Below are 13,573 nucleotides of genomic sequence, written 5' to 3' on the forward strand. Positions count from 1 at the left end.
TTGTTGGAAGAATACTCTAATAAATAGAGAATAAAGGTATATAACATTTCTAAACAGTTAAATTAGTTCTATGATTGAATAATTTAAATGAACAGAACATTCCTGTAGGGATTTATTTATATTTGGTTTGAGGATCACTGGTCACTGAATTTGTTCTCTCATTCTGATTCTGTGTTCTATGATTGTGAGTGCATAAACTGTACTATATGTTTCGTATAGGAAACTGTATGGCACGAGGAAATGTAAATTAAAATATAAATTGATTAACTTAACAACAACGAGATGTCCACACTTATACTGTTATCGTTTTATGTTTGAATTTCCACCCCGTTTCCACTTATCTTATTTCACAGATTTCTATATTGTAATAAGATGTAAAAACCTATGATATTCTGATGAAAACTAATAGGTTTTGTCTAGCGACTCTACTGATGATCAGATTTACTAGACCCTGCGGTGCAAATCAATGCTTGTCGGGACTTTACTTCACAGAGTAGTTTGTAGTTAAAATACAATTGTTTTTTATATCTCCCCATATTATTTTTTATATAACTGACAGGGAGGCCACATTTTCAGTTGATATTTTACAGCGACAAAAGTACTGGTTTCATAAACCGATTGTAAGAGACAACAAATAATGATTTCTTTCCGTCCATACAGTTATCTACAGAGCCAGGGGCCGTTCTACAAAGCCATTTGCATTATTTATTTTCGGCTTACTTTACTGAAAGTAGTTCCGAAGAATTATCATCGCAACTACCCACCCTATCCTGGAAGTTGTTCCAAACATATTTATTTATGGATATCGTGCCACTTTGGGAGCGGAGATAACTCCGTTTTATTCCGGTTGTTATCTCGACCGTTCAGAGAGATTTAGAATGAAAGTTATTTGTCCTATAGGGGTGGGAATTCAATACAACGGTTAAAAATAAAAATATGTAATATTAGATATCAACTGCTTGCTTTTAGAGTTTGCATTTTAAATATGAATAATTCATTTTGTTAATTACATATCCAAAAAGTCAGCAGGATTTTTATCTGGGACATCTGGTACTGAATCTTTAACTGAGCAATGATGTTCACAATATTTCATAAGCACGGTTAATTACAGAACGTCAAGATTTATTTTTGACAAAGGAGCTGAGAGAAATCGCAGGAAATTATTCTTGGGTTCTTCAACTCGCCGGAAGATACCGTAATGAACATGGTCAATGACAAAATAGTTACTTGTTTAACTGGGTTACTACCCATTAAATCTTGTAATTTACTAATTATAAGATTTAATGTTGCGACTGGTATGTCTTGAAAAAGGTGTATCAAGAGATAAAATAATATTGTGAGATTGTTTCATTATTAGCTACCTATGTTGGTATTGGATAATATATAATAAGTATCTATTAAACTACGTTAAATTTAGTCTTACTTTGTTTTGTTGTAAGGAAGTAGTTTATTATTTCCTTTAAATTAATACCTGCCTTGTCCTTATCCTTAAAGCCTTCGTACTATCCCTCACACTGACATCAGACTCTACCCGCGTACTATGTGACGCGTACATTAACCGCGAACTGAAACTATAAGCAGCTTTGAGCCGGCCTCAGTTCCCTCCTAAATCACGTTATTTTAACCGCCTCGCGTGGAAGGGGAACTGTAGCATATTGTAGGCAAGTGTGAAGCGCCTACAAGCAAAGAAATTCTTGTTTCACTCGGAACTAGTGTTACTCTTGTTACTTAAATTCTCGTTAGTTACGATTTCTTTTTTCTCAGAGCAGTGTTCAATCATTTCTAGGAGATGGCCGACGTCATGTCTCGTTGGAACACCCAGTACAAACCGTGTTTTCGTTCGAGCAATGTTCTTAGTCGAAACCTTTCCACCGTGTCGTAATCGGGAACTTTTTATGAAACTTCGGCGGCCTCGGAACGTTCTTACACGAACCAGGCAAGAAAAGTTGAGTTACATTAGGCGCTTTTTGTGTTATTCTGTTATTACACGGGTCATAATATAACTAATTCATCACGGCGCAAAGTTTAGAATACGCCCCAACCGCACGGCAGCCAGTCTATAATAAAAAACTCGTTAAAAAGTTGACGGTTGGCGCTGGGAACGCTGCCGCCGTCAGAGCAACGAAAATAAGTTTCTGGAAAGGGAACATTGTTATTATATCTAACCCGAAAAGCTAAGTAAGCAATACATCATGCCAGCGGCGTGCAATGACGGATTGCGCCGGGGGACGTATTCGGAATTTTCCATTATTTTTCCCAAAAATTTACTAAGCACTAATCGTATATGAACTACCTATGTATGTTTTAAAATAATAATTTTTGCTGTTTTATAAAATGTACATAATCAAAAATAAATAAAAATATCTGATAGATTTTAAATACTTTTCAAAGCCATTTCAAGTTTTTAATATGTATTTGTTACAATTTTTTTAAAACACTACTTAGTTTGTCAATTTCGGTGTCAATGATCTCCGAAATTGACCTAGTTTAGTCACTACATATTCCAACGAAATAAACATAAATAAACCACGACATGTGCATAAAAGTGCACAGGGAAAGTTAAAATAGTTAAAACAGATACAATTAAAAGTTATTATAAAATTCTAAAGAAAATTATATGTTTTTACTTCTCTCCTTCTTATTCAGCCACTGCATCAGCTGAACAATATACAACAGCAACAAATTAAACCGCTAATTATACGCACGAAAAGAAAACTATTATACGTTGCAAAGTACGATCCCGTATACAGGGGTCGGAAAGTCCCCATGGTTCATCGGCCGTTACGTGGAGCGATAAAGTAAGTCATAGAAATCCGTGCGATAGAGAAGGATGGTTATAATGACGGCGTCTCATAGTCACCGGCCGTTTCGCCCTTCCACAAATAAGATCCACTTCCACTTGTAATTCAGCGACCGGTGGTCATCTTTGTTTTCGTCGTTTGGCTTTTCTTTAATAGATGTCACTACTTATACAATTTCGACTTCGGTATTCCGATATGTTAATAACATCCGTTAACAGAGGGCAGCACAACGCGTAACAAAGAAAACTTTAGCTAGTAGATACCTCTGTTTGTAAATCTAGTGACCTTGTTTCCCCTACTGAGAAGTTATTCAAATGGAGTCTAGTGCTCAGTTGCATTTAACGTTCATTTAGTTGTTATTTAAGTATACTTTTTAAAATGACTTAAAAATTCCAAGAAATAAAGCAAAATTCCCTATTTCCCCAATTCCAAAAAAATCTGTAGACGTTCAACAAGAGTCTTTTGTATATTATAAAAAGGATACCAAACAAGCACTGCCATACTCCAATCTAGAACGTACATACGCAAAATACAAGATTTTAATAGCATTTATGTCTGTGAATCGCTTACAGTTTCTTAATATAAATCCATAAAATTTTAACGCTTTATTTATTTTAAGGACTAAATGATCAGTAAAAGAAAATTTTGCGTCAAATAAAACACCCAAATCCTTGCAAGACTCACACCGGGATAATACAATATTATCGATATTATAATTAAAATGGACAGATAACTTTCTGGAAAAACTTAAGATCTTGCATTTGGGTGGGTTAAGATGTAATCTATTTTCAACACACCAGGATTGTATATTGTCAAGTTCTTTCTGCAAATTATTACAGTCTTCAAGACTAGTTACGGATGAAAATATTTTTAAATCATCTGCATACAATAACTTACGACAGCTGATTACTTCATTTATATCGTTAATGCACAAAACAAACAGTAACGGACCAAGTGTAGAACCCTGAGGTACTTCAGAGGTTGCTACATAAGAGTTAGAATCAAGACCATTGTAACTAACGTATTGCATTCTCTTGTATAAGTAGGACTTAATAAAATCAATAAAATCGTTAGAAAAACCAAAGTTTGCAAGTTTATAAAGTAAAACTTTAATAAATACTAAATTATATGTATTAAGTTCAATATCGACAGTTCCCGTAATTAATATCAAAAAAATTATATATTTAATTGCATTTGTAGCCCTTTCAACCATTCCATTGAGGTCTAGGCATTTTTAGTTGATAATGCCAATCGTGCAATGTTGGTTGTCTAAGCTCGACGGTCACGTGGCTTGTAATCATTTACGAAGCTCTGTACAGTATACACTTAATAGTCCTTAGTAATATCGCTGAAGGTAACTCAAGAAAAACAACTCTGGGTACTTTTTTCGCTGTAAAGGTGACGTTTTAAAACAAGATAATTTTTTAATTGGCTACAAAATAGGAAAACAATTCTCTAATGTTTCGATTTGTGTCCCATATGTTCTGTTTATCATAGACTCGGCACAGCTACGCGTTTAATAAATTCCGTACTTCCTCGGATATCACGAGAGCGATTGCGAGAATCGGTCCAGTGACCGAATTCCCATCAATGCAAAATATTCGATCTGTCACGCCCGCCGGGCCGTAATTACAGAGAAGGAGACGGCGTCCGCCCCTCCGCCGACGGCCGCGGGGGTAATTAAGCCGAGAACCGGGCAGCTGCCGCCTCGGACTCCGCGGACTGCAATAATCCATAACCGCAAGCATGCGAGGCACGAAGACGCCGCAAGGGAGTGCCCCACGTGCACTATGCCAATGAGAAATATGCCAGCGTCAGGCACAAAGCGATCAAAAGCATACTGCCCGCAGCTATTCCCTATTTCCTATTTTACTAGGGTGAGGGTGGTGCGCTATTCTTCTTTTCTGTCCACAAAATTTTATTCTTAAATACTTTTGTTAATTATTTATTTTGTAGAATGGTCGTAGCCAAATAATACACACAAGTCTATTAGTCTAATCAATCTGTCACGGCCTTATGTTAAATTTACAAAAAATACCACATAGGAAAAAAATTCTAAGAAAGATAGTGTATTTTTCCTGTGGCGCATAAACGGCGAAGTTAACCTAAAAAATTCATAAAAGTAAACAAAAACGGGTTTTTCGCTAATAAAAAAAACTTGAACTCCAATCGAAAAAAGTTATATGAAAAAGTTGTAGCTATTAAAAAAATATATCGATTGCTATATTACTTTCGAGATATATCGAAAAAACCTTCAAAAATCGACTTTTTTTGTTTTTGCAAATTAAGGTTTTGAAACTTATTCTTATTACTTGTTGTAAATGTAGCCCTCGACAAGCAAAAAAGTACCTTTTTTGAAAATTAAAAATACTAAAAAATTTTCGAGATAACGATTTTTCGAAAAAATGGTGATCTCGAAAATCGGCTCTTCTTGCTCGAAGAATAGTCGTAGAGAAACAAATCAAGGCTCATTTCTCTCCTAAGAGTTATACTTTCATGGTAAAAAAGAGTGATAATGATTTTATTCATTTCAAGTGTTCAAAGATGGCTTTGAAAAAAAAATTTTTTGCTCGCGTTTTTCTGGAATATCTTTTTCGATTTTCATTTCTCGATAATGTCTATTACAGGAATCGATTGCTGGCATTTTTACGCGAATTTTTTAAAAATAACGTTGCTTCAAAGGTAATTATGCTTTTGAGGCTGTCGTAAACGTCCTATTTTGTTTTGTTGTCGAGCTACCCCGAATTAAGTACAAAAGAAACATTTTTCAGTGATCACTATTTGTCTGGTATCTCGGGTACTTAAAATTAACACCCTTATTTCTTGTCGCAAAAAATTTGCCAGACAAATTGGAAAATGAAAAAATTGTGCCAGACAAAAGAAAATTCGTAAAAAATATATTAAAGTTTAAATGATTTATTTTTGTCTGGCATTTTGAATTTCAATTAGAAATACGCGTATAAACACAATATACATATGCAAGACAAGTTGGGATGTTCGAAAATGAATAAATGAATTGAAAAATTACAAAAAAAATAATGAAGACTTGGTTTTCTGTTTCTTTTTTCTAATTTAAACGATTTATTTTGGCCTGGCATTTTGCATTACTATTGAAAATACATATTAATACTTCAGGTTAAAAAGCCAAACAAGTTGGGTTGTTCGAAAATTAAAAAAAATATATATTAAATTAAATAGTTGTAAAAAAAATAATGAAAACTTCAGTGTCTTTTTTTTGTCTGGCAATTCGTTTTTTAATAAAAAATACACTTACAAACTCAAAATAAAAATGCCAGGCAAGTTGGGCTGTTCGAAAATATATAAATAAATAAACAAAGTTGTAAAAAATTACAATTTCTCATTTTTTTTTCGACTTTTTCCCTTTATATTATAAGCTGTAATTACTCGGGAAACATACTCAAGATACTATTTCCGACGTAAAATTTTCTACTGAATCTGATGCTGTCAACGGAAGTGACTTACGAAATAGGAAAAACCTTCGTAAATTTATGAAGTGTAAATATGTATTTTCAATAGAAATGCAAAATGCCAGACAAAAATAAATCGTTTAAATTAGAAAAACAAGAAAACTAAGTTTTAGTGATTTTTTTTAACTTTTTAATTCATTTATACATGTTCGAACTGCTCAACTTGTCTGGCATTTGTGTTTATACGCGCATTTCTAATTGAAATGCAAAATGCCAGACAAAAATATATTATTGAAATTTTTATAAATTTTTTCACGCCTTTCTTATTTATTTATAAATTTTCGAACCGGCTAATCTGTCTGACATTGAAAAATGAATAACATTTTATAATACCTCAAACACAATGGCCCTCTTTTTTTGTACATTAAGATCACTGAAAAATGTTAAAAATTTTCACAAAATTTTCCGCAGAGCTACTCGACTCCTAACATTGGAAACCGTCTGGCAATTTATTTTTATCACTTTCATAACAAAAATTTTCATTGTTTCGATTGCGAGACAAAAAGTAAACGATGAATTTTGTTTTCTTCTTGCAAGTTGATCCCTATGAACCACCCTTTCGGCTATTTGAAACCGTCTGGCATTTGAAAATTGTTGGGTACTTATTAATGTCTATTGCATCAACTGCCAGACATTTTAAGATGAGTGAAAAACTAATAATTTTATGCAAAAGGAAACTGATTTTCCAAATTTTCGAAGATGGGTCGGCCCTTAAAACCACCCTTATTTTCATTAACTAACTTACCTTTTTCAGACCTCAAAATGCCAGACATTTTTCGATGACGCCACATTCATGTGCGCTAGCTCACTGTCTATCACTTCTTTCGAGTTACTTTTGATTATCGTTCTACATATCCTTCCTCGTCATAAAGGGCAATAAAATGTATACTAATAATTTTTTCAAGATTTTAGGTTCTACGATCGACCGGAGTATTCATCGTTCTGTATTTACATGCTACGTTACAGCTTTCTTTGTCCAACAGCTGCAGTTTTGGGTGTTTTACAGGCTTGTTTTTAGTAACTTAATAAAATAGCAATTAACCCGGATTAAATTCAAGGATTAAAATAAAATTGGATCAAAGAATAACATAGTTTACAAAGTATAAGGGCTGAGAGCCTAGCTACTAACCTTGTGTGACTCCTGTAAAGAATAAAGTAGAGTGTTGGTTTAGATATCATGTTTTTAGCTATAAAAAAGCATCCTTTGTTTAGTTTAACACTGAAACAATAATATCGATAACATAACTACCGTTTCTACGTAATATTTGTTCAAAGAAGTTTATTTAAAAAATGAGATACGCCTTCGTTTGTTTGAAGAATAAATTTCGTATATTTCACACATCCTGTTTACAACACTGTGGTAGAGATTTCCTATTTATCATAACAAATGACTTTCCAAATCGGCATTATGTCGCATAAAACCAAAAAAAACTACCGCCAACAGACGCCGTAATTCCAATAAATCGCTTAAAAGAAAACAGTTGCTATAAATAGAGGCCTGTTGACCGGACTATATAACGCCAACGACAGTTTTCTCCGATATTACGACGTGGAAGTTGCATGCGGATAATGGCTTTTAAATGTCCTTAGTGGTGATGGATATCGGATGCCGGAGTCGTAAATTATGTTTCTAATTGGGATAGACGCGGTTCTTTATTTATAACTAACGTCGTGTAATTGTATTTACATGTCGGTGTTAATGGGCCTCCAGCAGCATTCGAAGGTAGTTTGTAATGCCTGTATATCTTCTTGCTTCGATGTTGAATATTAAGTACCGGAAGCTTCAAAGCAAGTCTATACAGACTTCGGGAATACAGAAAGGCCAAACTTTTTGTCATAAGTTGCGGAAACAAGTCTAAATAGATCAGGGCGGATCTGTTTTGAGTTGGATGTAAGAGGAGGCAAGCTAATTTCTGCTGGAATGCCTTCAGGACAACTCACATAATAAAAGTGTAGATCCCTAGATCTGGGTGAGGACCGGAACATTTTCAAAACTGCAAAAATGTTTAAAAAAAATACCTATTTTATCTGAGTTTTTTACTTATAACTTGGAACCTATGCATTTTGGAAGAATATTGAAATGGAAAAAAAGTTTTAGAATTGAATTTTACATAATATACTGTAAGTTGGGAATGTTTAAATTTATTACCGATGTTGCAAAATAGCAATAATTGATGAAAAAAGGCAAAATAATCAAGTTATTTGGATAATTTTTTTAAAATATTTTAATTGCTCCTAGGGCATTCTAATTATGGCAAAGAAAACTTTAGAGTATAATAAAACAACACACCAAATTTCATTAAAATCGGTTAGATAGTTTTCGCAAAATAACTTTTTGAAAAAAAATTTTCGAACTTTCAAAATGTTGCACAGTCTCAAATAAAGCATCTAGATACTTGAAAATTCTTTCATATAGAAAAGACCGCTCAACCTTTGAAATGGTTTTTGAAAAATTGAAATCGGTTGATTAGGAGGGCCACAAATTTTTAAAGTTAACACTATATTTTTTATTTTGAAACAATTAGATTGTATTTGTCAATTTTCAATTTAGTTTTTTTCAAAAACTATAACTTTAAAGTACTCGGAAAGACGCTTCTTTTTTTAAAAAAAGTTAAATTCCGTTTATTGATTCTCGAGATATAAACGGTCAAAGTTTATGGGCATTTATAGTTAATTTATAAACAATTGAGCAATAATCTTTGATTCAGTGGCTTTGTTTTTCCGAGTTCTAAGCTGGAAAAAATTTATTTCCATATCCATAAGTTATCGGCAACGTAGGTAAATCAGCCGAAGACCTGTCGCTCGCACGCACGAAAAGTGACTCAAAACACGAAAAGTGGGGGAGGGGCTTTCGCTCCGAGACTAAATTCGTAGGTTTAAAATGCAAAGGTACGAGAAAAAAATTGCACTATTACGGCTTCTAATGGAACAATTTCGAACTTTTTTTTAATCCGATGTCTCGCGAGCCAAGGAATTCAAATATCGTAATGCCAATTGTCTAATTGTTTATTTTGTTATAGAGTTTATTATTTAAGTATTAAATAATAATACTGTATATTTTACCCTACGCCATTGCATTTTTTCAATGAAAATATTTGCTTACGTATAATGTATATTTCAACACTCTGAATATGAATGTATTTAGTTATGATTATGACAATTATTTATATAATTTTTGTTTAAACAATTTAAAAAGAAAATTATTTGGAAATTATTTTTTTGTTAAATACAGATAAAATTAAGAAAAAATAGTACTTTAAAATTATAATTTTTGAAAAGAACTAAATTGCAAATTGATAAATGTAATCTAATTGTTTAAAAATAAAAGAAACTATATAAACTTCACAAAAATCTTATATTTCCTCATACTAACCTATATTATCTCGAATCCACCCATATTCCTCCATAAAATGCTGTATTCTTTCATACTAACCCACTCTACCCCATAACCATTTTACCATGTCCACGCACATTTCAATATACACGCATTTTACTTCGTATAAACCAATATACCTTAAATACATGAAGGTGGTAAAAAATAGCGACCCCAAAATCCTGTATAACATGTGGTCGGACTTGATTTCTCGGCTTTTTCTCAATCTATCCTTGAAATGACCTTGATGACCTTGAAACAGCCTTAAAATGGCCTGATACGACAAACTAATCCCCGATTCGGATTCAGCGACCCAAAAAACCTCAACTCTAAGATTCTTTGACTTAATGCAATTTTCTTTAATCTGACCTCTAATTGACCTTGATCCTGACTAGGAAAGAGGGGGGGGTCCCGTTTGGGGTGGAATCTATTAGTTATTGGATAGGTATAATTAATAAAAAAAAGTAAAGTTGATTCAGATCTAGTAAATTCTTGAAAACACCTGCATCTGGTCGAAAATCCTTTTACTATTTTAATAATTCCGTCACAGTTGGCCACTCAATTAAACAAAAGACGGCCGCTCACCTAACGGTAGCGAGCGGGTCGGCGAACAAGTGAAATAATAATTTATGGCACCTAATAAGCTCCCGTTTCCGACGCCCGGAGAACAGCTGGGCTTCCTTCTTCGCATGAACACGTGTCGCATCACTTGTTTACGTACTTATTTCTCAGTCGAGCTGTCAGCGACCGAGACGTCCGCGAGACGAAAAATCCAAAGATGCCGACTTGATCGCGGCGGTCGTCTAGGTATCCACATCCAAGGGTGCCATGAAACTTGAAGGTGATTTGTAATGCTCGAAACAAGTATCTAAATGTGGAGACAGGCTATGCAGAAACGGCTCTAGATGGAATTTCGATGTAGAGGAATTACGTTCTTCAAGGCATGGTTCCTGGGCCATTTCTTTTTCTCACAATCGTTAATGAGTTGATCAGTGCTATTTCGCCTGATAAAACATGTTCGGTCTCATCCGCCCTCAGTTTTTCTGGATTTTTATCTGTTTTCCGTCGTGACTGGGTCAAATTTTTAGCTTTTTTTTTTACTAGATCTGGCGATGCTTACATCTAGATAGTGTACTGAGTTTCAATGTAGTCCACAAGAGCTAATTTCTCTACGCTGTTAACGCTGTTATTCATTAAATGATACTTATGTTTCCTTAACCTCGTGATAACGTGTCTCCCGATTTGTCCAGTACACACATACAGAGTGGAAAGTTCAATTGTAACAAATTTTGTAACTTAATAAATAGTCCAGTTACTCAGGGTTTTTCCTATTGACGTGAAATTTTGACTGAATATGGGGAATGCCTCAAGGAACAAGACTTATATAGTGCCGAAGTGTGCTTTTGCCCTGGGGGTGGTTCCCACCCCTTCTTGGCGGTGGAAATTTCTACGATCAAAATAACCACAGGAATCGATAGAGGAGCCAATTTTAAGTAACAAATGTTATATAAAGTTTTTTGGATAACCCAATACTTTCCGAGTAATTCTTCATTGAAAATGTTGACTTTTTTCTGAAAAAGTGCTTGTTTTCGGACAGTTTTTTGCAAATAACTCTGAAACCATTGGATTTAACGAAAAAGTTTTAATGAACAAAAAGAAAGGTAATAAAAAACAAATCTAATGGCATTATTTTGTTTTTCTCTAATTGCAATATAAACCGAGTTATGGATTTTTAAACATTATTATGTTAGCTAAAAACTAAATTGGAACCAGTTAACCTTAAATAACGCCAAAACCATAAATATTAGGAAAAAAACTATTTGAACCTTTTTTAAAGTACATACTTTGAAAAACCTTTAAAATGAGCTGTTTTAAATGTCTTTAGAATCAAAATTAACGGAAATATGATCGAAATAACACACATTCTAATTTTTTTTAAGAAAAAATTAATAAACAAATCAGTGCCTTTGGCGACAGAATTAAAATTAAATGCAATCCATTTATAGATTTCTTCATTTATGTTCTAAGAATATGTTCTGGGTCTTTGGCTCACTTACAAAGCATGATTTCGAAAAAAAACTAAATTTTTGAAAAATTAATTTTTAAAATTTCTGAAAAAAATTCGATTTTTACGCTGTAACTTAAAAATTAAAAGGTGTACGAAAAAAATACAAGAGTAAAAAAATTAGCTTTATTTTTGCTGAAGATTTTGCTTTATTTATATTTGGCATTACAACAAAATAGATGACTTCAAATACTAAGTATGATAACAATCGGTAGGCTCGCACATTATTTTCCAATGATCAAAACATTTTAGGGGTCCAATACATCACAAGAACAATTTCATTTGCGATTTCAATTCCCTCCTCAATCAGTAACAAATCGTTGTGTATCCAATAAAATTATAGGTATATTGACACAACTAGAAATTGTTATGTAAGAGCAGAGTACATGCCCCGTAATAAAATTATTGTCGAAGCAACGAGCAAACACCGAGACCGAGTTTGATTAGGATACTGCTGATAAGTTAATAAATAAATAAAAGCGGCACCATCAAAGACCGCTCTCCCGACGATTTATTAGCCCTTTGAAATGCCGGCTATTTCCAATTTCCTGCGTCCCTTTTTATTGGGCTGCTAATCGCTGTCGACTCGCAGCGGTTTCCAATCAAGTTAAGGCGGCGGAGGGTTGGCATTGCGACAGGGCGCTCCAAAGGGCGCCCCCTTGGGGGTGGACGGAAGGCAATCGCACGTTCCCGGGATGTCGATTACAAGGCAGTCCGATGTTATGTGATGTAATTGAATCCGATACAAACTTTGTAAATGATTTCCCAAACCGTCACGGAAAAGACACGCTAAAGTGCTAAAGATACCTAGATAATGAACTGCCATAAATAGTAGTGACAACTATAGTCTGTTTAGAAATGAAAGAGAGTAATAAAAGCTCATTATGTATGCAAATCGTAAATAAATGTAGTACTGGTGCTTATATTCATTATTTTTATATTATGTATTTTCCGTATAGATGAGGTGTACTTTTAACAAAACTTTGTGCGATCGGACTGTACTAAATTGTAGCAGGTAGCTAAAATTTAATCCCCGACAATCCGTCTTTGTCTATGCCGCTTCAATTTCTCGGTCCATTTCTCTTATAAGTAAACAATATAAAAACAGCATTTCAAAACATGAGGCTACTTTAAGCATCATAACCGGGTTAAGAGGGTTTTTAGTAATTCAAATAAAATTATTCAATATTATTATCAAAATATTTATTTAAATTTAATGAATAGACTTTTATTCCACACAAAAATATATGTATTTTGAAAATTCAAATTATGGTGAGTAAATGTAGTGTTGTATAAATGTACAATAAAGAAAATAAAAAAGTAGGTATATTAAAATTCATCCTCTGAATATTCTGATGAATTATCTTCGTCTCCTAGATTGATAACGATAGGTTCCACAGTAACGTCAATTAAATTATCGAGTTCCCACATTTTCTCCTCTTCTTTTTGTACATGATGTATACATCTTTGCCAGTTATCTGCAGTTACTCGTTCCAAGGAATTTTTTAACAAAATTTTCACGTCACTTAATTTAAACGTCGTATTATTTCGCGCTACATCTCCTTTTACCTGCGCCCAGACTAATTCGATTGGGTTAAGTTCACAGTGATAAGGTGGTAACCGTAGTACCGTTATTTGGCGATTTGTTGCCATTTCATCGATAACATATTTTTTCTGATCTTTATTAAGATTGACAAGTGTCAAAAGTTCCTTTTTCACCATATTTGTTTCAAAAGAAATGTTTTTTCCGGATAACCATTGAATTATATCGGCTTTCCTCCAAGCAGTCGTAGGCGTCCGCTCGGTCTGCCGTGAATGGTAACTGGCATTATCCATGACAATTACA

This window comes from Anoplophora glabripennis, unplaced genomic scaffold, assembly GCF_000390285.2.
Source record: "Anoplophora glabripennis isolate ALB-LARVAE unplaced genomic scaffold, Agla_2.0 scaffold129, whole genome shotgun sequence".
In the NCBI taxonomy this organism is placed as follows: Eukaryota; Metazoa; Arthropoda; class Insecta; order Coleoptera; family Cerambycidae; genus Anoplophora; species Anoplophora glabripennis.